Source organism: Equus przewalskii, chromosome 11, assembly GCF_037783145.1.
Source record: "Equus przewalskii isolate Varuska chromosome 11, EquPr2, whole genome shotgun sequence".
NCBI lineage: Eukaryota > Metazoa > Chordata > Mammalia > Perissodactyla > Equidae > Equus > Equus przewalskii.
The window spans coordinates 11,885,145-11,911,465 of NC_091841.1; the positions used below are offsets into that span (position 1 = coordinate 11,885,145).

Below are 26,321 nucleotides of genomic sequence, written 5' to 3' on the forward strand. Positions count from 1 at the left end.
TAAGTGGGCCATGCCTACACTTCTCATAATTCCAGATATGCAGCTCTTTCCAAAGAAAAGCCCCCTTTGTCACCATGGCTGAAGATATCAAAAACCAAACCAAACCAAACCTCCCTCTCCCATTGTGTTTTCTTCTTCTTCTTCTCCCCAAAGCCTCCCAGTTCACAGTGGTATATTCTAGCTGTAGGTCCCTCCGATGTGTTATGTGGGACGCCACCTCAGCATGGCTTGATGAGCGGTGCTAGGACTGCACCCAGGATCCGAAGCAGTGAAACCCTGGGCCACCAAAGTGGAGTGCGTGAACTTAACCACTTGGCAATGGGGCTGGCCTCGTCTACCATTTTTCAACTACACAATATCTTTTTTTGTTGTTGTTTTTTTTTAAGGATTGGTACCTGGGCTAACAACTGATGCCAATCTTTTTTTTTTTTCTGCTTTATCTCCCTAAACCCCACCTGTACACACTTGTGTATCCTAGTTGCAGGTCCTTCCAGTTGTGGGATGTGGGACGCTGCCTCAACGTAGCCCCATGAGCGATGCCATGTCCGCGCCCAGGATCTGAACCCTGGACCGCTGCAGCGGAGCGCACGAACTTAACCACTCGGCCACGGAGCCGGCCCCACTACACAGTATCTTAAAGATAAATTACATTTAATATTTCAAAGCTAATTTTAAAACACCATCAACTTAAAAGATGGGGAACTAAAGTACTAAAAGGCTTAGAAGAGGTTTGCCCCCAAACGTACAACAAATAGCAAAACAATGACTAGGATTTATGAGGTTGAATTTAGTTCATCTAGGTCACCAAAACAATCATTTTTACCATCTGCTTTTGGATGGGAAACTACAATAAAGTTAAAGGCTATGAAATTCTTTCAGCAATTAAGGATGGTGTTATTAATATGGAAAGGCCACACTTTCCTCAAAGCAACCTTCCTGAATAGGTAGGTGCCAGGCATAAACCTCTTCAAATGCAACCCAGTTCCTGCCTGTGTAAATGCATCTCAGCAGCCCTAGGGCAGTGGTGAACCACTGAAACCAAAAAAAATCAAAAGACGGGGGAGTTAATTGAAGGTAAAAGCAGACAGAGGAACCACAAAACCAATTTGTTTTATTTTTAAACATTATCGAACAATCCTGCAAGTAACGATGGATTCTATAAAGCTGCCCAAATTCCTCCAAACTTCATGTACAACTCCTGCCAGCTGTACTTCTGTCTGGTCCTGATCACAGACAGAGAACTGCTGAAAGTCACCAAGGACGACGTCTACGTTGTAAAGTATAAGAAGAATTCTGAAAGACAAAGCCAGACCCAGAACTAACTATGAGACTCTACACTCTACCTACCCAACCTGAAGACAAAGATGTTTCTTGACTGGCATAAAATAGGTGCTTAAGTAGTTAATTTGACTTTTCATATGGACCTAACTGGTTTCCAATTTTGCTAATGAAGCAGCGATGCTTCCAAAGGCAAAGTCTATTCTAACAACAAAAAACTTCTAAAAGCATCTACCTGGACCTGCCTACAACATCAAAAATTATTAAGAGGAGCAGGCTGGCCTGTGGCCTAGAGATGGAGCTCGGTGCACTCCACTTTGGTGACCCAGGGTCGGTTCTCAGCACAAACCTACATCACTCGGCAGTGACCATGCTGTGGCAGCAACTCACATACAAAATGGAGGAAGACTGGCACAGACATTAACTCAGGGCGAATCTTCCTCAAGCAAAAAGAGGAAAATTGGGGGGCTGGCCTGGTGGCATAGTGGTTATGTTCATGTGTTCCACTTCAGCAGCCTGGGGTTCACCGGTTCGGATCCCAGGTGTGGACGTGTGCACCACTTATCAAGCTATGCTGTGGCAGGCATCCCACATATAAAATAGAGGAAGATGGGCACAGATGTCAGCTCAGAGAGAATCTTCCCCAGCAAAAAAAGAAAAAAAAGTTATTAAGAGGAAAGGTAGTTACATTTACTTCGTTCACACTATCTCATTCAATCTTGTATTATCATCACCACTTAAGGTGGGGACTACTCTAAGGATTTATGTGCTAAAATAATCTGCGGGAGGGATTCTAACCCCAGAACCCATGGTGTGTGCCTCTCGAGAAACATGACCATCATCTAGGAGATACAAACTTTTATTAAGACAGTGTGTCTTCAGAGGGCTCTGGAGTAGTTACTACCTTGGAAGATAGAGACAAGTTAAATCTCTACTTGTTAGTTTTATTCTGGAAGACGTAAAGGGCAAAGAAAAGACCAGGGAGTCATGTCTCCTTCCCACAATGTTGCATGGAACAGTTGAAAAACACTGCTGTCGTGTGACCCTGTGAGACCAGACTCAGACTGCACGCTAGTTGAGGAATCTCCAGGATACAGAGAGCAAAGGAAGGCCTGGGGTTGTTAAGAAGGGCCAGTGTACGAAGGGGTGAGGGACACATATCTAGGTCCCAGAGAACACGCAGCCCTACGGGAGCTGAGGAACATCCTAATTGCCCAGCCAAGAGAAAGAGAAAAATGAAGTCTTAAAACAAACCAATAAACAAAACCCACATAACCAGGATATTAATCACCCTACTCCTAAGTCACTCAAAGACTTTTTAAAGGAAAACTCAAACACAGAAAAAAAGGATCAACACTGTCTTCCTCCACATAGGCCCTTGTCAGTTGAAGGAGGACAGTGGGAAGCCTAATACAAGAAGGTATTTTCTGGGGCCTGCCCGGTGGCACAGCGGTTAAGTGCGCACGTTCCGCTTCTTGGTGGCCCAGGGTTTGCCGGTTCGGATCCTGGGTGCGGACATGGCACCGCTTGGCAAAGCCATGCTGTGGTAGGCGACCCACGTATAAAGTAGAGGAAGATGGGCACGGATGTTAGCTCAGGGCCAATCTTCCTCAGAAAAAGGAGGATTGGCAGTAGTTAGCTGAGGGCTAATCTTCGTCAAAAAAAAAAAAAAAAAAGGTATTTTCTTTAAAAGCTTTATCTTCCCAGTTTTGCTTTTTCGACATTCTATTGCCTAGTCTGTAAGAAAACAGAAATGCTCTGGGGAGAGAGGAAAGGTGAATGGAAACTAAAAGCTTCAGGTCTGAGTATTTTACATCTTTCATTTCTGCGGGGAACCAAACAAAACGCGTAAGCTGTGGGGAAGCCTGAGCTACGTCTGCCCTGTACTTCCCTGAAGTTCCACAGAAGGCTGCTTCTATTAACATTATCTTCATCTTTCTCAACCACCGTGTGTGTGTGGGGCGGGGGGGGGTGCAAAAACGTAGTTCCAAAGAGGGGTGAGAAGAGTCAAGGGGGAAAAGGAGCACCAAAAAGGTGAGTAGGGTGGGGTGGAGGGCAAGAAGAGAAAAGGATGAAGGGTAAGCTGCCTCTGAAGAAACAAGAAGTATTATCTGCTCGTGATATGTTAAAATGTGCAAAATATGACCTCTTGTAAAATTTTAAAGTTGTACTTAACAAGTCAATGGTACAGGGGACTCTAAAAGGCAAACTGCCTATCCCACAATTTCTCCGAGGGAAGATAATCAGGGACGATTTTTATATTAGGTTCTGGAGGATATCTTGGAACTTATATATGATCTTGACATGTTTCAAGAATACAAGAGCAAATGAACAGCATCACCTCTCAGGACTGACATAAAAGCTCTCAGATCTTGGAGCTGGCCCCGTGGCCAAGGGTTAAGTTCACGCTCTGCTTCGGCGGCCCAGGGTTTCACTGGTTCTGACCCTGGGTGCAGACATGGCACCGCTCATCAAACCATGCTGAGGCGGCATCCCATATGCCACAACTAGAAGGACCCACAACTAAAAATATACAACTACGTACCAGGGGGGCTTTGGGGAGAAAAAGGAAAAATAAAACTTAAAAAACAAAAACTCTCAGATCTCCTACTCGCCCTCCTTAGTGCAAGGCAAGGTAATGAACCTTTTTTATTTCTCAGGGTCTTCTGCTGGCCATTGGAGCCTGTATGTTGAATAAATGACAAAATCTCCTCCTTCCCAGAAAGACGGCCCCTGACTCACTCACCATCAGCAGCTCTCACATAGTATGCCTTGAATCACAAACTCCAGATAGAGGAGCTCCTAGCAGGCACGGTAATGCTCAACGACTTATATAAGGCCTGAACCCATGACCTGGCCTCACTGGCAAGACTCGCTCTTAGTAACAATTGTTACTTAAGTGCCCCCAATACCCTGACAATTTTTTTAGATATAAAGCAGAGAGCTAATGAAGAACTGCACAACTATCCATATTAGAGGTTTTCAAATGTTCTTAAAAGCAGAAGGTGTTTTCTCCCTCAACATAAAGGTGAAGCTGTTCAGGCTGAAGACAGAGGAGGGCAGGGCAGGCCCCACCTGTTCGTCTCTTGCGGCCCGCAGGGTAACCCCAGGTGTCTCCTGGGAAATAGGAAAACAGGCCTGGATAATTCAAAACAATAGATAAATCACTGATTTTACATCCAGCCTTGAGATGAATAGTTTTTAAAGAATTTTTCTATCTTTAAAATCTAATAGGTTACCACAAACAAAGGAATTATAAAAGATTGTATCAATGGTAACGAATGTGTGCATCCTTGAATTGATGGAATACAGGATTTAAAATTCGTAAACCTTATCATCTGAAAGTAGGGGGAAATGTCCAGACATTTACAGAGCAGCAATAATTATAAATATTATAACAGAAATGACCTGGGAAGGTTGTGCTCTTTTTAAAAATGTCTGTTACCTTTTAGACTGCTCTCAATGCCCTCACTTTAATTTTTCTACCTCCTCAATTAAAAATTTTATCTATTTATTCATTTTTAGATAAAACCAATTTTGGTTTATTTCCTACAAGGCCCTTTTCTATGCATGCATTAAGATGCACATACACTCAAATACACACATTTATCATCAATTAAATATTGTACTGTATATACTATCACATAACCTACTTTTTTCACTTAACAATTAAAAACATTTTCTTGTGAGCACCCCATATTTAAGAACCAGAGTCAGAATTGGCCTAAAGCCTGATTTTGCCAATAGCATCCTTACCTATATGTCACAACCAATAAATATAACACCTACTTCACAAGGTCAATGTAATTACTAGATCCTCTGAAACTGCTACAAAGAAGTGGTAAAGCGACTGGGAGTGTGTGAGCTGGGCTCTTTGTTCTCCTGTTTAGTTATACGATCTTTCTATATGACTACACATGCACCTAAATAAGAGGTCATCGCACATATGAGAGGCATCCCATTTTGGAGGTACTCAGGTAAGGCAGGCAGGGAATGCAAAATACCTTTTTAAAAATCTCTTTTCCTACTTCCTCCCAAAATGCCGACATTCTCAAATCCCCATTAAGTCTTCCCTCTCTCCTCCCCATACAGCTCTGTATTTTTGGGGGGTAGGAATCTCACTCTGTCTTTAGCTCCTCCTGTTTCCTTGGCAGCACTGTCAGTACTGGGCAACAAATTGCTGGATACAGCAGTAGCAATTTACATATGGTAGCTAAGCTAATATGCAGCTTTCTCTGGGCAGAATTGCTAACTCTTCTATGTATCTTTCTAGTTTGAACCCAATGTTCCAGGCATATCAATGTTAAATATCTGCCTAGTGGCTTCCACCTTCAGAGACACAGGGAACTACGCACAGAAGTCAGAGGCAGCAAAGGTTCGTCACTGTGTGAAAGAAGTGGGGTCTCTAAAGACACAGAAGGGGCTTAGTTACAGGGACTGAGACACCGGACAAAACACCTAAATCCAAACTCGAGGGCTCAGTCGTTCTACTTTCCCATAATATGCACATATCACTTGCTCAAAGTTGGCAAGTTCTAAGACCACCAGTTCCGCCGTAGTCTCACTGCCCTGCCATAAGGCCAAATCTGGCGCGTGCAGTGAGTCACTCCTGCTCCTCTCTCCAACTGCATTTTGATTTCAGCCCACTTGTGCAGCTCATCAGGGCTGCACCATATGTTAGGACCATGTAGGCAGAATGTGACTAATTTTTTTCTAAAACACTGTCAGAGTTACTTTTAAAATTACCTTATAATCTTGATGTCTCTGAAGAGTCGTCATTTCTATAATACATAACTACCTGGAAATGACTTTATAATTATTTTTCTGAGTGCTCAAAGGAGATTCTTCAGCATTTTCACTCCCATTTTTCAGATGAGGGAACTAAAGTGAAGAGAATGAATTAAGTGGCCTAGGTTCCACAACCAGCCAGGGAGTACTTTCTGGAGTCACAGCACTCTATTGGTAAAATAAATCAGTTGTAAAACGCTTTTTTGGGGGGGTGGGGGGTGGGGGGAGACTCAAAATATTACTTTGCTGTTATTTTCTGAGGTGATTATTAAACTTTAGATGTAACAATTACTTGGAATTTACAGGCTAATGCTGACGACTAAATGGTCTCACGATATCCATGTGAGTAGTTTTAAGAGACAAGGACTGAACGAGGCATGGACCACAGATGTTTTTCTAATTGGTAAAGATCATAAATGGCTGAAACTAAATTTTGAGAGTAAAAGAGATAAATCTGACCTGCAGATTAAGCTACCATCACTAAAATCCCTAAAAATAAAAAAAAGGAGGGGCTGCTCCTGCCTACTCCAGGCAACCCACCTCTTCTCCAGCAATAATGGTTGCTAGGTTTGATAATTAAGCTTATCTCAAGAAAGTTTCTTAAAGCTTCCATTTCAGGTCAAATGTTCATTCCAGTAACTGTTTGGGGTGGTAGTCTGACTGCCACTTCATTAAGATCTTTCTGTCCACTAATAGTATTCTTCAATGGATAATATGACTTGCAAAATATAAAAAAAATCTTAAGTATCTCATCAATATGAAAAACTGCACAAACCCTTTGAATCTAGCAATTCCAGTTCTAGAAATACAGCCTTCAGACAAAGTATGCAAAGGGGCATTCAAAGAACACTGTTTATAATAGCAAAAACTGGAAACATATATGCCAATCAGTTGGGTGCTGGTGAAATAAAGTATAGCAATACAACAGAACACTCAGCAGCTACTAAAGAGAAGGAGGCAGTTCCAATGCACTATTAAGGACTTGATCAGGAGGATATCTTTATATAATAAGGAATTATGCATGGCTTGTATATAAACAGAATATCTCTGGTAGGATAAAGAAAAAACTGCTAACAAGCTTTCAGAGGTAGAATGCTGGCTAAATTGTTTACATATGGATATGTTACCTATTTTACAGGATTTTATTTTATTACTGTTTTTTTGGTGAGGAAGATTGGCCTTTAGCTAACATCTGTTGCCAATTTTCCTCTATTTTGTATGTGAGATGCCACTACAGCATGATTGATGAGTGGTGCATAGGTGTGCGCCCAGGATCCAAACCTGTGAACCCCAGGATGCTGAAGCAGAGCACACAAACTTAACCACTATGCCACTGGGCACACCCCAAATACAGAAATTTTTCTTTCTTTTTTTTTGAGGAAGATTAGCCCTTAGCTAAGATCTGCTGCCAATCTTCCTCTTTTTTGCTGAGGAACACTGGCCCTGGGCTAACATCCATGCCTATCTTCCTCTACTTTTTTATATGTGGGATGCTGCCACAGCATGGCATGAGGAGCAGTGCACCTAGGAGGTCTACACCCAGGATCCAAACCGGTGAACCCTGAGCTGCCAAAGCAGAACATGCGAACTTAACCACTGCGCCACTGGGCCAGGCCCTACAGAAATATTTTTAAAGAAAATTCTTGAAACTATGAGGAACAAAGTAAAGAAAAATCCCAACTCATGCTCTATTCCAAAACAAGCACTTTGTTTTTGTATTTTTTTTCCTGCTTTGCCAGAAAGTTTTCTATGGAAACAGCCATTGTCCAGGTGAACCACATGTGAGCTGGGTAATTATATTACACCACTGGAAATTATCTGAGCAACTCAACTGATGTTCATGCAGCTTGGCCTGCAAACCTTATGGCTGGCCTATTTACAAAGTCTGGAGCTATTTTCAATCACTCAGCTGTATGTCTATGTGTACATTTTCTTCAATCAACCTTTCTTGCCAGGCAGAGTGCAACATTAGCTGGATCCCAGTAAGGAAGGCAAGGGACAGGGTGAGATAATATGTCAAAACAAGTTCTATAAATACAACTTTTGGCCTAGTATCTCAAAAAGGAATCAAAACAGCTTCAAGCTTAAATAGAAAAATTCTACCGTCCTGCAACATCTTACTTGAAGGCTCTAGGGAACAGAAGAGGCCAGGGATCTGGACTCTCGATTCTCACACCCTATCCTGTCTCCCTCTCCCTAATCTCAGAGGGAGGTTAAGATTGAATTGCAGGTATCATTCCAAGTCAGCATCTCCCCACCTCTTCCCTTATCTTACCCCCACGCTAGTGAACATATCAATATCCTTTCACTGAGCTCACTCCACCTCTTAGGCAGACATGCCCAGCACACACAACATACAGCAGCCCTTACACAGCACCTAGCATCTAACTTCTATCTCCAAAACCCTTGACCAAGCAGCCAAGAACCCTGCCTGTACCATCTGCCCCAACCTCACCCCAAACACATGGGCACTCAAGCAGGATGCTTCCATATGGTCTTGTCTCAGGAGGTTTATCCTGTTCTGTTGAAAAGCAGGAAACTTTATTCAATCTCTCTCTGTTCTTAATGTCGTCATCCTACAAAACCAGAAAAATCTTCTTTCTGTGGAGATGCTTCCTGAGATAGGTTATATGCCAGAAAGGACAAATATTACACCTTTGCTCAGTCAATCAGGGAGTACGTTTGGCATAGCCTGATTCATCCCAAAGGATGCACATTCTAAATATCACTTTAATATTGTCACTTTTTTAAAAAAGTGACTTCAATTATCATGCCTTCATCACTCTCGAATTGCGCTCCTAAAAGCGCTTCTCACATTTAAATACCCATTTATATGATCTCTGTCACCTCCTTCAAATCACTCCTTAAAAAAAAAATCCCACTGTTCCACAAAATTAAACTTGTCAGTGCTTTGATTTCATTTTTACAAAAACAAGCTTTTTATAAAATGGGAGCTCCATCAATCAAAAATGCATGTCGAGAACACGCGCTATACGCCCAGAACTAGAGAGGGCACAGAGAAGGCCCGATGCCTGTCCTCAATGAGTTTACAGTCTCGTTCAGAAGACAGAACTTACACTGGAATCAAAACGCGCAGGACAGCATACAGCCAAGGAAAACATATGCCAGGGAAAACGTGCCATCAATGTGAGAGAGACTAAAACATCTCAGGAGAGCTGATTCTTATTTTCCTGTCTAAACCAAACTTTTGCACTATTCAATTATATTGTCTAAGACAGAATAACATTTTTGCTACCTTCCACTGAAATCACTCAGCCTACCAACAATTCTCCCATCCTCATTTCTTTTGAGCAGATCTCCCTGTTATCCTGTTACACTCACAAAGATCAGAGTTAACGGAATAGGCAAAACTTGCTGGTCCTTCCTTCCCCTGCTCTCCCTGTGAAGGCATCTCCTGACGTGTAGTGCAGGGAACAAGGGTTAAAGAAACTAAAACTAACTCTGCTTTCAGTATCTTCAGTAAACAGTCTGACACCAGCAGAGAGAAACTGGTAATGTGGGGGATGCTCCACGGACTTGCTATTTGCTCTGCAGCTCTTGATCATCAATAAATGAATTAGTTGACAGTGACCTGCAAAGCCAGTCACAGTCATTTTTATAAGAAAATTCTACAATGAAACTCAGTTAGACTCAGACGATTCATGATTCAATAATCCCAAATAATATTCTGCATGAGTTAATAAAATTAAGAGACAAATACTTACTGTAAGCCTACAATATACCCTGCACTCCGACTATGGAGTCACACCCCTTCCTAATCCCAGTTTTGCTGCTTACTAGCCAGGTAACTTTGGCCAAATTGTTTAACTTCTTTATACCTGTTCCCTCATCTGGAAAATGGTTACAGTAATCTACCTTTCATGATGTTTCTGAGAACTAAAGGATTTATATACCCAAAGCCTTTAGAACAGTGCCTGGCACACAGAAAGTGCTCAGTAAACATTCGCTATCATTATTATTCCAGGCACTAAGGTTGGTGCCTATGGTGGGAGAGGATGAGTCCCAAAAAGTTTTATTCTTTGACAAGATGATTATATCTCTTCCAAATGGAGTTCCTAAGATTATTCAGAAATACGTCCTATTAGAAGGAGGGGAAGAGGGGTGGATAAGAAAGCACTAACTGGCTGACAGAGCTTCAGCCTCCAACTGGGCCCGCCAGCGTTAAGTGTAGCCTTCATTATGACATACTGAACCACTCGTTCTAAGAGCACTTACTTATTTACAAACATTGATTTATTACCCTCACCATACCAAAAAGGATTTGTGGAAGCTTTCACAATGCATACAGGGAAAAAAAATAAACTAATAAAGTGAGACCAAGGAAATTATAATTTTTTTAAAAAGATCAAGAACAAAAGGGAAGCTGGAACAGAGATGTGCTAGCCAGTGTCCTTTACTAAGGCTGAGCTATAAAATCAAAGAGCTGCCACCGATTTTAGTCTCCCATGACAGCCCCTACAGAGGGCGTATAGTGATTTGCAGTAAAAATGGGAAAACATTAGAAGGATGGTGAAACGAGATGGGCACTAAGAGTTGCCAAGAAGGAGAAGGTGAAGCCAATTTAATGCCACACTCACAGAATTTTAGAAAGTCATTAAGTATGCAGGACCCATCCTAGGACTCAGCACCAGGTCCTAGGCCCTCAACAAACACATACACCAAAGCCAACAATGGACAAGTCAGAGAACAGATTTCTAAGTGACTCAGAGCCAGAATACATCAGCAAATGGTCGCATAGGAGTCTCCAACCATACAACACAGCCATAGCAAGAAGCCGCCTCAGTGAAGGTGTTTCTCCAGCACTTCAAGCCCTTTTCTCTCCTCACCAGCCAGTTACAAATATGTGCAGAGAACTGTCTCATCCCTACTCAGCTGACAAGTTCTATTCCCAACTCTGCATGCTTGTGACTCAGGAGGATGGGGGAGGGGAGTATAGGGGAGTAATACAAAGAAACAAACTTGAACTTAGACTTAAGTTCATCAAGAGTGAGGAATTCATTTCTAATTAGAATATCTCCTAACAAACCAACAAAGCGTCCTTTAAAAATACAGTAACAAACCCAATACTCTTTGGAAATAGCCTAAAATCAGTCTACATGTCATGTCCCCTACTATTCCTTAAATAGACATGACACCAAGAAGCATTACAAGCCTTCTGTAAGGCCAAACTCTACAAAGCACTCTGAATCAGCGCAAACAGCATGGGTTGCAAAGCCCAAAGCAACAGGGCATTTCCCACAGTTCTGTTCCCAGCCAACGCCAAGTCAAGTGGCTAACCCCTACTGCACCCTCTCCCAAAAAGAAGTGTATGAAATCATTAAAGGGGTAGAAGTGTCTCAGTCTTCTTAATAAAATCTTACATCGGGAAACGTGTGCCAGGAAAAGAACTCATTTCCAACCCTAGGACTGATCTTCGTGACCAGAAAAAACAAAGGAGAAAAAAGACTACTACTTTAATAAGATACATTTCTAAAAGAACCTAAAAACCATTTGTGACACATTTGCCAGTCTGGGATCCTATTCTTAAAACATATTTTGTTAAAATAATATAAATCTTGCCTCCTCACCCCATCCCTGAGATTCTGAAACTTTCTCTACAATTTATAATTGACAAAACAAAACAAAAAAGACAAACAGGTGACCTCTTTAACTTGAAAACCTCAGACCTCCACAGAAATGCACACAGACAGACAGATGGACCCATGTAAGAACACAGAGTGGGCCCTGGCTGCACCCCGAGCAGGCCTGAGCCTGTCTGGGGACACAGGGCAGCCACACGGCCTTGCTAGTGGGCTGCTCCTGCTGCTGCTGTACAAATAGAGAAAGTGGAAACGTGGAACAGCAGCTTCTGCAGAACAGATCCTGCTCCGTGCTCAGAGAGGGAGGAGCAGGCGCCTAAACAGCTTTACCCATACATGGCTGCTGAAACGGGACCATTAGTGAAAGCCCAATTATCTCACACACATGCATTCTGTTCGCATGCTGCAGACAAAAAACAGAAACACACAGGTTGGTACTTGAAGAAAAGTTTCAGAGATTCTATTTCAGTCAAGGAACTTCCCAATAATTTCAGTCACTCACACCAAGAATCCCTCATCTACAGGGAACAGAAAAGACAGGGTGAGAACTTCACTAGGTCAGATTCTTACCAGATCACCAGCAGCCATGAGGCTAACATCATTTAAATTATGGAATTTAACACTCAAAAAACATTATTCCCCATTTGTGTGAACAATCCTAACCTTCACTGGCCCTTTGCTGTTTTCAGAATGAAGGTCTCATTCCAACTCTCAGACTATGTTTTGAGGTCTCTCTCTTTTTTTCTAGTTGGCACAAGTTAAAATAAATTGGTATAATTTTTAAAATGTATTTCCCAGGATGCTGGCTTACATAATCAGAGGCCAAGTATTTAAGTTCCAAAAATTACTTTGTTTTAGAACAATTCATTCAAATTCACCTCAATGTGAAGAACATGAAAAGTTTAATTTCTGGCTAGAGTGAACTCTCCAAAGATAAGAAATGCAAGGTTGATTGGCTCAAATGATTCTGTACTTTAGCTCTTAATGAATCCAATGAGTACTCACTGCGCACTGTCTACGTACTTACTCAGAAGTGTAGGGACTGCAGCATAAACATAAGCCATACTATCACTGACCTCCAATACTTACAATCTAGTTCTTGGAAAAGATTAACACATGAGATAGTAAAGGCTGATAGTATATGACTACTGCTAAAGGATGAGGTACAAACTACAAATGCCATGCAAATTACGAGAGGCTGAGGACAGACAGAATTAGGTCTTCCATGGGTCCCACCTACCAGCACTCTCACTAAGGGCTCCTGCAATTATCTTAAATGTGAGGACACAAGATTTCTGAGGTCGCTCTCCATTTCTGAAATTCTTTGAGTCTACAATTTAAAAATATAAAGTAATTTAAACGTAAAATGTTTCACACTAGTATGAGATTAATACCACACTGCTTACAGAAGCAAAATTATAGTTTTTGCCCACTTTAGAGAAAATATATTCTAAAGAAAGATAAAAATGAATTCAGACCATAACTCAGCATCCACTCTAACAGCTCTCACATAACACTTTTGGGAAAACGTTCTTCCATCTCAGAAATCTCTGCCTAGCCTTTTGAGGAAATTTTACACCACCATGAAAAGAAAGGAAAAAAACACCTGCCGTAGGGAAACAAAATGGTAGGACTAGAAATGCTGATGCTGATATACTCTGAGATCCTTGATTACAAACATTGCTAAGTCATCTACTCATAAAGGAGAGCGCCAGAGAAAAGAGCACTGCCCAGCTCCATTCCATCAGGGAACTGTCTGGTGTATATCTTTACACAACTCTAAACTTATACAGCATAAATACACCGATATACTAGGTAACCTCCTAGCAACACACTTTCCCTAAAACTTAGAAGAAAATCCTTCTAATTCCTAAGATATAACCAGTCCAGCATACTTACTTACTTTAACATATTTTATCAGCAAATTAACTACCTGAAATTTTGAAATTTTCTCTTTACCCCGTATAGGCAATGCAATAATGATGAGCAAAGGATACTAAATGATGGCAAACAAGCTCTCAATCCCACTACCTAAATCTCCCAGTGCAAGACAGAGCCTTGTCCACACCATAGGATATACAGTCATGTGTCGCTTCACAACCGGGATGTGTCGTCAGGTGATTTTCTCTGTAGGAACATCAGAGTGTACCTACACAAACCTAGGTGGTATAGCCTACACCTAGGCTATATGGTACTAATCTTAACTGGACCACTCAGGTATATGTGATCTGTCATTGAGTGAAACACATCATGATGCGGCACATGACTGTACCAGACACAACAGGATTCCAGCAGAAGAGGCATTTTCATGTTCCACAAAAGACAGACATGCAACTGTTCGACATTTTATTAAAAACCTCTTACCTTTGTATAGTGGCTTATATATTTTTCTGAGCAGCCTTGTTATAGCAATTTTGATTTCCCAAACAGCAGTTTATCATGTATTAATATGTACTTTTTGGGTGAGATCACAGCTTTAATTACCTAATATGTACTTTAGTAAGATTACTTATGTGAGGGCAACCAAGTAAAAATAAAGAACACAACACAAAAGACCACAATTGTATACACGAAGGATTGAAGTATAACCTCAAAAGCAAAATGGTTATAAATACCTAAAGTATGGCCTTTGGCAACTCCTGTCTTTCCCATTTCCCATTTCCTCAAGGGAAAAATGGTACTGGACCAGATCAGGAATCCATATCTAGGGACCACAGACCTAGAGAATTCATGGATATTTCATGGATTCTGGCAAACTCCCTTATGTTGTGTGCAAAATTTTACATATACATGTAAAATGTATTTATGTACTTATTTATTTATATTTATAGGGAAATGGGTCCACAGGTTTTTAGCAGATTTTCAAAGGGGAGTCCATGATCCAAAATAGGTTTAAGAAGCCAAGAGTAAACAATAAATAGTTTGTTCCATCTCTAACATCCTGTCATCTCCTCTTGTACTTCCTGGTTCAAAAAGGGAATCTTCATAACTAAACGCAGTCAAGAACAAACAAGTCACCCTGGTCAGGAAAATATTCAAAATAATGGATTCCAATTCAAACTGAACCGGAATTGTTTTTAGATGACAGACTAACATCAAGAAGCTTTTCTAAACAAGGTTTTCAAGCAAATTTTACCACTACAGCTCATCTCAGAGGGCTACCATGAGACCAGAATTCCTTAGGTGTGCTTGGGGATACCCCACTAGATAGTTCCTCTCTTACCAAGTGCACTTTTTAAACAAGGTAAAGCTTCCAGTTTCCTACTTCTAATTCTATCCTGTGGCAAAGAAAGTAACAGGAGACAGGTACAGAGGGAAAAACTAGAGCATGGAAGACTGGAACGAAGGGGACTGATAAGAGGCAAACAAAGAAGTTAGCCATCCTGTTAGCAAGAGGTGACACATGAGAATGGCCACTCCCTATTATCTCAATTTATAAAAAGTATATTAAATAAAACAAAAAACTAGCCTTCCTCTAAGACAATAAAAGAAAAAAATGTGTCTGTTACCGAACCACTTAAGCTTAAAATTTTTAGGTTCTCATGGCAACCTAAGTCATCACACGGCACATACTGGATATAAAGCGCATATTTAGAGGCTTAACTAGTAAACTGAAAATGTGACATATGTGCAATGTGGGCGACAACATTATTCTGGGAGCTTTAACTTTAAAATCTTCCAACTTTTTTTTGCAGCCCCAAAGATGATATAATAGAGTCAACTTTGCAGAAGGTGCAAGCTCAAGGAAGAGGTACAAAGAACATAAATAGAAGCAAAGAGATCAAAGACAAGAAAATTCAGGCTATCAGAAGAAGTTTCTGAACATGGCTCTCCCCCACTGTGAATCAACCTGTAAATGGAGGCTTAAAAAACAAGACTGCTAGTGAGGACATATATCAAGATAGCATTTGGGACACACTTTAATGCAGGCCCAATCGAAAGAGGGCATGGTCACAGAGCAGACCATTTGGTAAATGTGACACTGACTGCAAGGCAGCCTGGAGAGGTTGGCGTTCTTTCTCTCTTTTCTAGGAGTTCATAGAACATGGCTGTTTAGAATTAAGAAGCAGTATCAAAGCCGAAAGGATGGCTGTGGGGCATGGGAGTTGAGAGAGGGGGACCAGACTTTAAGAAGGGGGGCAGGGGGACATGGAGACAGAGACAGCAGTCTTTTATGTCATGTCTCACCAGGGAACCAAACAAAGATGTAACATTCAGTTTTATCATCTACTAAATGACCCATGGGAGGGATACCTCCACCTGTCCGCCCACAGGAACTCCATTATAATTCATGCATTTCTTCTGAAAGCCTTGAAGATGCTATGAATGCTACGTACCTTAAAACCACATTTCCATGCCACGTCTTTTAGGGTTAAATTACTCCTACTTTTCAATAAAAAAACACGTAAACAGTTTAGGTAAGGTGCACAAACAATATCTTAATCAGGGCAGTTAAACAGATATGCCTATTTTCCTAATTCTCTCAAAGATAAGAACTTCTAGAATGAATCACTGAATTTACATTACTGATTAATAGCTAAAAATTGTACTACCATATGAAAGGGAACAGTCACAAAAATAAATTATTTCATTATTGTTACAAGACTGGGCCTCAATAAGCAAGAAAAGTACAGGAAAACAGCACAGCATTTGGACCGTGGACTGGTAGCTCAGCACTGTCCTACCACTTGAAAGCTGGATGCCACAAATAAGTTACTATCCTCACTGAGGTTCCTGACCTCAAGGTTCCGTCTACAAAATGGTAAGGAAGCAACCATCTCTCTCTCCCTCCTTCCCCACCTCTGTCTGTCTGTCTGTCTCTTCCCCCACTGTCAATGCAAAGTCTAATTTCTAGTTTCTTTCATTACGATGTAATCTGGCAGACTTTCTTATCAAGGAAAACTCTGTACAATGAACTTTTATGCAAAAGTTCACTAGTCAAATTAAGAGGCAGAATAACAACTAAAAAATAAACGTTTTATAAATAAATATAAAAAATAAATAGCACTGTGGATGAAGCTAGGATGAGAGATTTCTTTCAGAGCCAGGCCACACCTGCTAATGACTACAATATCTGATTACCTTAATTACCTTGGCTGCACAACAAGAAGTGCTGGTGGTCATGAAATTCCAGAATATTAAAAACTCAGCCACATTTTCATTATAGCATTCTCTACTGTGTTGAAGTCAAGACAGCAAAAGCCTGCCAACAGCATTTTCACTTTAATTTTCTGGTAAGACAAAAAGAAAAATTAATATTGGAGCCAAATTCTCCATTTTTAGGTATGGTAAGTTCTTCGAGGAAAAAAAATCTCTATTATAAGAAGCTGAAAACATTTCTGTATATCTTATTAGAAAATATGCATTTGTGCTTTGCTCAAGAGGCATAAAAAATCTCAAGCTAATAATTTTACATGTCTACTATTACTACCTTTCAAGCAGTGTGGAAAGGGGAGAAGGGTAAGGAGAGTGAAGCACTTACTGACAAGGGCATGAAAGGACTGGCATACTGAGCGACAGGGCCATCCCAACAATGGATCTAAAAATCCCTTTTTTGGTATATGTAATTAATACTCACCAAAATAATCTTGGCTTTGAACTGAAAGCGCACTTTTGTGTAAATGAACCTACTCTAAACAACGACAAAAGCATTCGCACGCACACTACAAAAAATACAAAACCACTTGCCTGTTTGGCTTTTAAACTATTTTGAGGCCTCTTTTGATACTCTTTACCTCAGTCATCTCATCCATTAAATACTCTTTAAAGTACTTTAAGCTGAATACAGCATTTATCATCTCTTCCCTCCCACCTCTTAGAGGACTAGCTTGTTCTAAATAGGGCATTATCTTTTCAAAGCTCTAGGGTTTAGGTATGACATAATTCTTTTAACAAATTACTGTCTTGTCATGACTGACAAGGATGACTTAAATGGAGATAAACAGGCTAATGAAAAACACTGGGGTCTGATTTTCAATTGCTATTTTGTAAGGGGAGAAAAACAAAGCATATAGCTTTAAAATGGGAAATCCATGTAAAACTCTCTTCTCTCTGAACTCAGGCAGTGGGGCTTTTGCTAACTAGGTAAGTAACCCCCAACTGAAGGCAGAGGGAAGCGGCGAAGCCGCCTGCCCAGGCTGCTGTAGAAGGACTCCTTCACTGGGTACAAAGTTCCCCTGCGTGACCTCTAAGGTTCTTTCCTGACCTCAGAAACTTCATTTATGAAAAGTAGAGGCGTGGTAAATCCAACATGTGGGTGGAGACAGCAGAAAAGTGTGCTAGAAAATGACAAGCCTGGGCTAGAATCCTGCTTCTGCTTCTATGTGAACTTAAGTAAGGCATTTCACTTTCCTCATCTGCAAAATGAAAGGATTACAGAAGAAAAATCTCAGATTCTAACACTCTGAGCCTATGGCTTCCTCCTATGCCTGCCACTGCCACCCACCACCTTCCCACTGCTGCACCTTACCATAATTAGGCAGCTGTTTTAAGTATCTAATTAATGAAACAGAAATTAAAACCTTTAACTTTCTATTTCTGGCTCGTTGCAAATGTGCAACAGCATTTTATCAAGGAGTAGTTAATGCCACACAGTTCTTGATATACTGGCTTTTCTTTGAACCCCAGTGACAGTTACACAGTGACAAGTTGTAAGCAAGGAGGTTGTTACCATGGGGACCCACTGGGATTCCTGGGGGTGGATCTAGCAGGCTTGCTTTTTTTTTTTGGTCACAGCATTTTTTTGATGGGCTGGATCTGGCAACTCAGAAAGCCTAATCGAATTCTTCTTCGGCAAACTGCCTTCAAGAAATATTACCACGTCATATAGAATTCTGAAGAAATATTAACAACTGTTTTAGTGACTCTCTCCTGCAAAAGAAGAGTTAAACATATTCAAGTCTTAATCTTTCCCCTCCCTATTCATGAAAACAAATAAATACAAAGTCTATGAAGTTTCAGTGACCTATGTATGCTGCCATTTCTTTCCAAATCATCACATTTCATAAATTATATTATTTAGTATTTTTCCTATCAAGACTTCAAAGTTCTCCAAAGCAAGTTTCTACTCAAGAAACTTCAGCTTCCCTATAAGATTGTTAGAAATGTATCAGACACACAAAATATAATTATAATAAATAGAACTGACTATAAAATAAATCAAAGTGGACCAGAACAGAGGACCGTACGTGTAAATTCCAAGTCTGCCTCCAAAATTGCTGCGTGTGGACAAAGGGGATATATTCAGGGAGATGACTACAACTCCCAGCTAAATGTGTGCCGCCACTCAGCTCCCCCGAGACCCATTCTGTTAGAAGATACCTTAAGAAAACAGATCATTTCTAAGTCCCATCCATGGATCTGGTTTGTTCAGAGAAGTGGAGCAGTCAGAATTCAAAAGAAAACATTTTTCTAAGTTGTATGCTTCCCGGAACAGAGTGGAGTCTTTCTCTAGGTCTCACTTAGCCCAGAGCAAAGTTACACCAGTCAAATGAACATGAATAAATAAAAATAGCACTTGATTTCATAATAATACTCTAGAAGTTCAGCTATCCTAGGCCTGATCCACAATAACTTGAGAGCTAGAAGGTACCTGGAACAAAGCTCAAGAGTGTCCCTGTGCTCATAAGTCTTTGACTGACTTCAAACTAATACTTAATTATTGAAAAGATAAATGCCACTAAGATAAAATGTGTTGAAACCAAATTCACAAGCATATTAGGGGCCAGCTGGTGGTGTAGTGATTAAGTTTACGAGCTCCATTTCATTGGCCCAGGGTTCACAGGTTCAGATCTACACACCGCTCATCAAGCCATGCTATGGTGGCATACCACAGACAAAATAGAGGAAGACTGGCACAGATGTTAGCTCAAGGCCAATCTTCCTCACCTAAAAAAGAAAGAAAGAAAGAAAGAAAGAAAAAGAGTAAAACAGCAATCTCAAATTCCATAAGTCTAAAGAAAAAAACAAAATGGATCGAAGGAGACACGATATAGTCAGCTAAAAGTAAACAACAGGCATCAAGGTATTCCATAGAAATATCCTATTTGATTCTGATATATTTACTCACCTAAGCTTTCCTGGAGCAGGTCCAAAGGGTTATTTTTAAATAACTTCCCAATCGCATCACCACAATCTATAACCCAAATTAGTTTAGTAAAGAAGTCTGCGAGTATATTTTTTGCACTTGTAAATGTATCCAGAGGTTATTAGACAGAAACAGCATACAAAAACAACAAATACATAACAAACATGGTGTCTTTCTATGATTAGTTCCCATAAACCTGAGGAGGAAATGTGAAGGAGAAGCCCAGAGCACAGTTTTGCCACATTAGCTTAATATCAGACAGTCTAAAGACAGAAAGGAGAGACTAAGGCCACAGGGCGTGAGAGGAGGCAAACTCCTGGGTGCTTTATGCATTTTTACTGCTGGTTTACAGTTTCCTTGATTTCATTTTTAAATGCATGTGTTGGCCCAGAAAAGCAGGAGAACATAGACTGCCAGCAGTATCAAATTTTCCTTTTCTTATTCTCTGGAGCTACAGAGAACAGAGCTAGAATCAGGGTTGTCCAGGAGCCTTCTCATTTTGTCCAGGCAATATACAATATGAGGTTTCAAGATCAGAGCTACACAAAAGCTTTTATAGTACAAATCTTAGCCAACTTAACGTCTTTCTATGGAAAGCTGCTTACGTTTTTTCCGAAAACCCTTTGGAGTTTTCAAGTACTGATTATCTTCAAAAAACAATGATTTGAACAAACAAGAAATTCACGGAACTTCCATTTTAAAAGTTTTTTTCCTATTACTAGTCCTTAGTATTGAACTGTCTCAAAACATACAACTAAAGTGCCATTCGATCAAACAAAGATTTATGGAGCATCACTTTGTGGAAGGGCCCCACACAAGGAAGTGCTGCGGACTGCAAGATGTCCTCTCTGCACGGCACTCGCTTCAGTGCTCCGCACACACCACAGGAAGGCATGACACGGCTTAGGTACATACTTGCAAGAATTTGGCCTCCAACATCAAAGAACGGCTTCCAGCTTTTCCCATCCTGCAAATCTATTCCTTTCTAGTTGCATACAAATCCACATTTCAAAGCTGGCTCTCGTCTCTTTTTAATTCTTGCTCATTAATATTATAGGAAATTTCTCTTTATTTCTCTGAAATAAAGTCTTTCAACTTAACAGAAACCAAATGATCACAGGAAGAAAAAAACCAAATTAGAAGCATTAAACTGTCTCTCTCAAAGCTTCCCTCACTCCCTCATTAACATTGCTCAGAGAGAAAAACACCACTGTGATGCTCCTATCACAGACCATTCATGAAGTTACTAACTGAGCCGGGACCAGACAGACTTCATCAACTGGGCACAGAGCCACTCACCATTACCCTTTGTTTAAAGTCTCAACTGCTGTTCAACCCACATTATTGTGTTCCACTCAAGTCCATCAACTTTTTTTTTAAACAATCAGTGTGTTACTTAACAAACGTGTTACTTAACTAGAAATGAAGAAAGGACTTAATCCAAATGCCTCACAAAAAATGCTTTAAAAATGGCAGCTCACTTTAAGTTTCCTATCTGAAACAGCACTATTATTTTATTATCTGTCTTACATCTCTAAAAGAACTAGTTATAAGCAAATAATCATTAAAAACTTGTAAAAAACAAAATAAAACCTCAATCTTGATCTGGCAAAGCACCAGAGAAAAGCACTCTACACACCAAAAGCAACAATATAGGTGAATGTCTACACTATGGACAAAGGAGCCAAGAGCCCAAAGGAGCCAAGACCCCCACAGCCTAAGGCTGGGGGTGGGGAGGTTGTTAAGGGAAAAAGGGCAATCTTCCAAAGAGCCAGGATCCTCAGTCGACTACTGTAAAATTCAAATGAATTTAGGAAATACTAGGCGGAGCTCTGTACTCTGTGTCTTTTTCAAAGCCCTCCTGGTTGTAATTAAGAGAAATCTCCTTCAAACTAGCTTAAGCAAAAAACGGAATTAATTGAAAGGATACTGGAGTATCTCAGGAAACCCAAAGGCAGAAAGTACAACAGGGGGATCGGCCCGGTGGCCGAGTGGTCAGGTTTGCACGCTCTGCTTCAGTGGCCCAGAGTTTCACCAATTCGAATGCTGGGCGCAGACATGGCACCGCTCATCAAACCACGCTGAGGAGGCATCCCACATGCCACAGCTGGAAGGACCCACAACTAAAAAATGCACAACTATGTACTGGGGGCTTTGGGAGAAAATAAAAAAATAAAGTCTTTAAAAAAAAAGGACAACAGGGCCACACCTGGAAAGCCTTTATGCACCCAGGCTGCTCTTCTGCAGGTGGATGTCCACCTCTCTCTCCAGAGCTGCACTTTTCATCTATGCTTCCTTCTGGATGAATCTACTCAATTCTCCCTCCCTGCAGACTAGGCCTTTGCTGCTTCCACATGCATGAGCCTGAACTTGGCTGCGCCACAGCATCTGAGTTTATATGTTTTAAGTTCTCTGAATTCAGATACACTGTTTGTTCCCTAAAGACGCGATTCTCAGTTCCAATCTCCAATTCCGAGAAGAAACTGATTTGCCCAGCTTGGGTTAGTGTCCAATCCCGGATCAATAAACTGTTACAAGAAAGATAAGTCACGGAGTATAATTAGGGTAGGGACTGTGTCTGACTCCTCAAAAAGCTTAAAATCTTGGGGCAGGCCGGTGGCACAGCAGTTAAGTGCCCACATTCCACTTCGGTGGCCTGGGATTCGCCAGTTCAGATCCCGGGTGCGGACATGGCACCACTTGGCAAATCATGCTGTGGTAGGCATCCCACATATAAAGTAGAGGAAGATGGGCACAGATGTGAGCTCAGGGCCAGTCTTCCTCAGCAAAAAGAGGAGGATTGGCAGCAGTTAGCTCAGGGCTAATCTTCCTCAAAAAAAAAAAAAAAAAAACAAACTTGCTGAAATGAAAAATATGTATCATCAATAAAATACTAAATAATATCCTATGATAAAGTACTGGAATGAACAAGAAAAGCTTCATGATGAAGGTCAGCTGTGCACTATATGACAAACAGAAACTGAACCACGAGCTGGGAAGGGCTGAAGAACACAAAAGTGAAGCCTGCTCCTCCTGCTCTAGCCATCTAAGAAATATGGACTGAAGGAATAAATAATCGTTTACCACCTAAACAGCTTCCAGCGAGATATCCTTGTTGAAAGCCTGCTGTAAGGTTTAAAATGACTATGACCCCAAAGCAGTACTGCTTCAACGTACAGTAATAACGAGCTAGCTGATGAATCTCAGTTATACATGTGCAAGTTGCTTGTCACCACCACCCTGACTTCCTTTCACTCCCTGGACCCCCTAAGACTCTCACTCAGACAGCAGGCAGCCAACAGGATGGCACCAGTGTTGCTCACTGGTAGTATCCCACCCAACCTGGCAAGGTAAGTTAGCAGCATCATGCAGACAGAATACATGCAGGAGAGAAAGAAACACTAGCCAAGCTATGTGACGGTAGTGTGAGGGGAGGGGATCAGGGCAGAAAAGACGACTGTTTCCCACACACAAAAGCTACAAGCACAAAGAAACTGAGAAGAGCCTACAGTAAATTATCTGTACAGAACAGAAAGCAGCAAAAACTTAACAGATGTCCAAATAATTGCATTAAAAAAGATAGTCTACTCACAATAGACTATTAGTTACCCAACATTATCACCAAAATATCACACATTCCCACAGACTCTGCAAGAGTTTGCTTCAATCTCACAGGAAACAAAAAGGTAAAAGAACAATGAGAAAGTGGTGACAGACTCTAATTTAACGATTCTTTTGCTGAAGAGTAGCAATGTTATGTAAATGAAAACTACTGACCTTTCAAAATTAAAAGTATAGCACTATAAAATTAAACAGCTTTGGAACCAAAAGACTTCATTTTGCATAATCCCCAAACTAAAGACATCTCCTAACTCGAAAATAAAGTTTTAAGGGAGTTTCAACATGGCGAAAAAGTGATATTCAGCTTCATCTTGTCAAAGCTGAACACTGCTGTAAAAAGAAGAGTTGGCCGTCCATGCAGGTCAGAAAGTTAGCGGACAGTTCTTTCTAAAGCCACACTCTGCACCTACGAACAGATCCCAAAAGGCATATTAAAATCAACTAAGTGAGACCCATCAGATGGCACCGCAGCTCTAAACTCAGAACCACTATTCCTCTCTCTGTTTGCTGCCATACTTTCTAAGTGAGGAAGAGAAACATCACAGTATTACAATCCAAAAGCTGTTCTGAAAGTGAGTCCGTTTCTTGTAAAGTGGGGGAAAGGTCAGCTGATTGAGGGTCACATCAGAACTGCACAAAGCTCTAAGAGTTAAAAAGCTTTAAATCATTCAAGATGATGAAATACATTATACTCAGTCTCCTCTAACTAACCTTTCTTATCCCTTGAGGAAAAAAGCCTAACTTTAATGTAACTTTTCATATTCACGAAATTCATGTTCTCTGTATAAAAATTTAAAAACAATGGTAAGTATGAAGAACAAAAAACCACTCATGTCCCAATGCCCAGAGAAAATGTTGGTATTTATCCTTCTAGCCTATGAGATAAAGTTTTTAGGAGAATTAAAGATTTCCTTAGCAGAAAGAATATGGTAAGTCAATATGGAGGTTTATGATGGATACAAAATATTCCTTAAAAATTTTCCAGGTCTAGAACTCAAAGAACTTTAAAATAAACAACTATATGCCCATGGCCTCCATAGAATAGCGGAGGTTAAAAAATAACTATAGAACAGTTCTCATTAATTCTGTAAGGAAACCCCTACTTTAAGGAGATTCTAACAGTCAATTTCATGACAAAGGCAAAGTTACAATTACAAAGATCTCATCAAGAAAACCGTCTTTAACAAATTACAAAGCTCAGATAAGGATTCTTGATACAAAACAGTTTATAAAGCAAATAGTTAAATCTAACTCATTCAGCTACATTATAACTCTAAATATTAGAGCCCTCCCTCCCCTCCCTCCACTCCTATAACAAATCCAATAACATACTAATCTGCATTTTTCAGTTTTCTACGAATGTAAAAGACTCCAAACAACAGACTCTCACATGAAGCAAAGACAGTGAGGATGAGTCTAGGAAACCATATTACCCAAGCATTCCAGAGGAAACAACGAGCTCAAAAGTTCTATGGGGAAGAATGCCCTGCGTAGCAAAACATTACAGATGCCCAAATTGGACTTTAGGACACCATCTCATACCTTAAGCATGAGCATACAACAGAAAAAGGAAAATGCAAAACAAAATACACCCCAAAGGGGAAATGAAAGGAACATTGACTTAGTAGTCACTGCCTGTCTAGGTACCGCACTGCTAGGCATTTTAACTGTGTCATTTTATTTGGCTTAACTGCATTACTGATCCATGAGTTAAGTAATACTGCTTGCCCATTTTTACAGATGAAAAAAGGAAATAGCATTATCAACACTGTACCAGGCACTGTTCAGTGCCTAGCATAAGTTATCTCAATTAATTCTCAAATTACCATTCCATGTTGGTATCTCCATTTTAAAGATCAGAAAACAGACCCAGAAATGTTTAGGTCACTTAGTGATGGTCCCAAATTTTAAGCTCATTAGCCAGAGCTGTCACACCTATTCCTTCCAAGCTATGCTTATAAACGCCATTCAAGTCAGATCCTTCTTTCAAATCACAAGTTTCCATTTTAAGGACTCAAAAACCAAGGAATTAACTGTCAACTGTAGGAAGACTAATTCTCCAGGTTTTGCTAAAAATTTCTTGTTTGTATTTTACTTGCCCTTTGACCATTTCATCATGCCACAGTACCTCTAAGGAAGGAGTGCGCAGGTAAATACACAATTATATTAATAGCAATCAACTCTGACATTTGTTAGAAATTCCACTCAAAAAGGCTACATAGAAAGTCAATTTCTGGTTCAAACTATATTTCTGAAATACTTCAACTTCCATGATACATTCTATTTCTATTATCAAAAATAATCAAGAATCAAGGAATAGTTCTGAACAAAAGAATGGTTCATGTTTTTTGGAAAAAAAGGTATATATCTCTCCTCCCTGACACTAACATAAAGTCCCACGTGTTAAGGACTGTGAGGGCTGTAATACCTCTTTGGGACAACAGGGTTGGCTGAATAAAACTTCCAGTTCATCCCATGCCCCAAGGATTAATACCAAATGCCCTTTATTACTAGAGAGAAGGAAAATGGAGTGGGAGACTATGTCCAAAAAGGAAGAAGAGGAAAACGAGACAATCAAGCAGATCAAAAGCAGTTATGAACCTCCAAAAAAGGGAGCAGCAGCTCCTCTTAAGAAGAAAGCCTTTCATGCATGAGAATAATCTGAATAGCTTTGTTCATACTGAAACAAACTGGGAGGCCTATGATTACCTTCGAAATGCTCTTACCCTGAAAGTATCATTTATTCTAACCAGGCCATGAAATACCAGGTTTATAAACTTCTCTCTACACAATATGGAATACCTGGAGATCAGTCTACCTTCTCTAACAAAAACCACTCATATATTATAGTCAGTTATAAAGCAAAGCGGAAATTTGCCTATTCTCATTCTCCTCATGTGACACTTTTTCCATATACAAACCATGTTTTGAAAATGCTGTACCTTCAA

The 26,321-nt window shown here is 40.4% G+C and overlaps 1 protein-coding gene across 49 annotated transcripts in view; it reads right to left on the reverse strand.

Moving 5' to 3' along the window:
• Positions 1-26,321, reverse strand: part of CELF1 (CUGBP Elav-like family member 1) — a 67,790-nt gene that overhangs the window by 36,364 nt on the left and 5,105 nt on the right. The gene's annotated exons all lie outside the window — the stretch shown is intronic.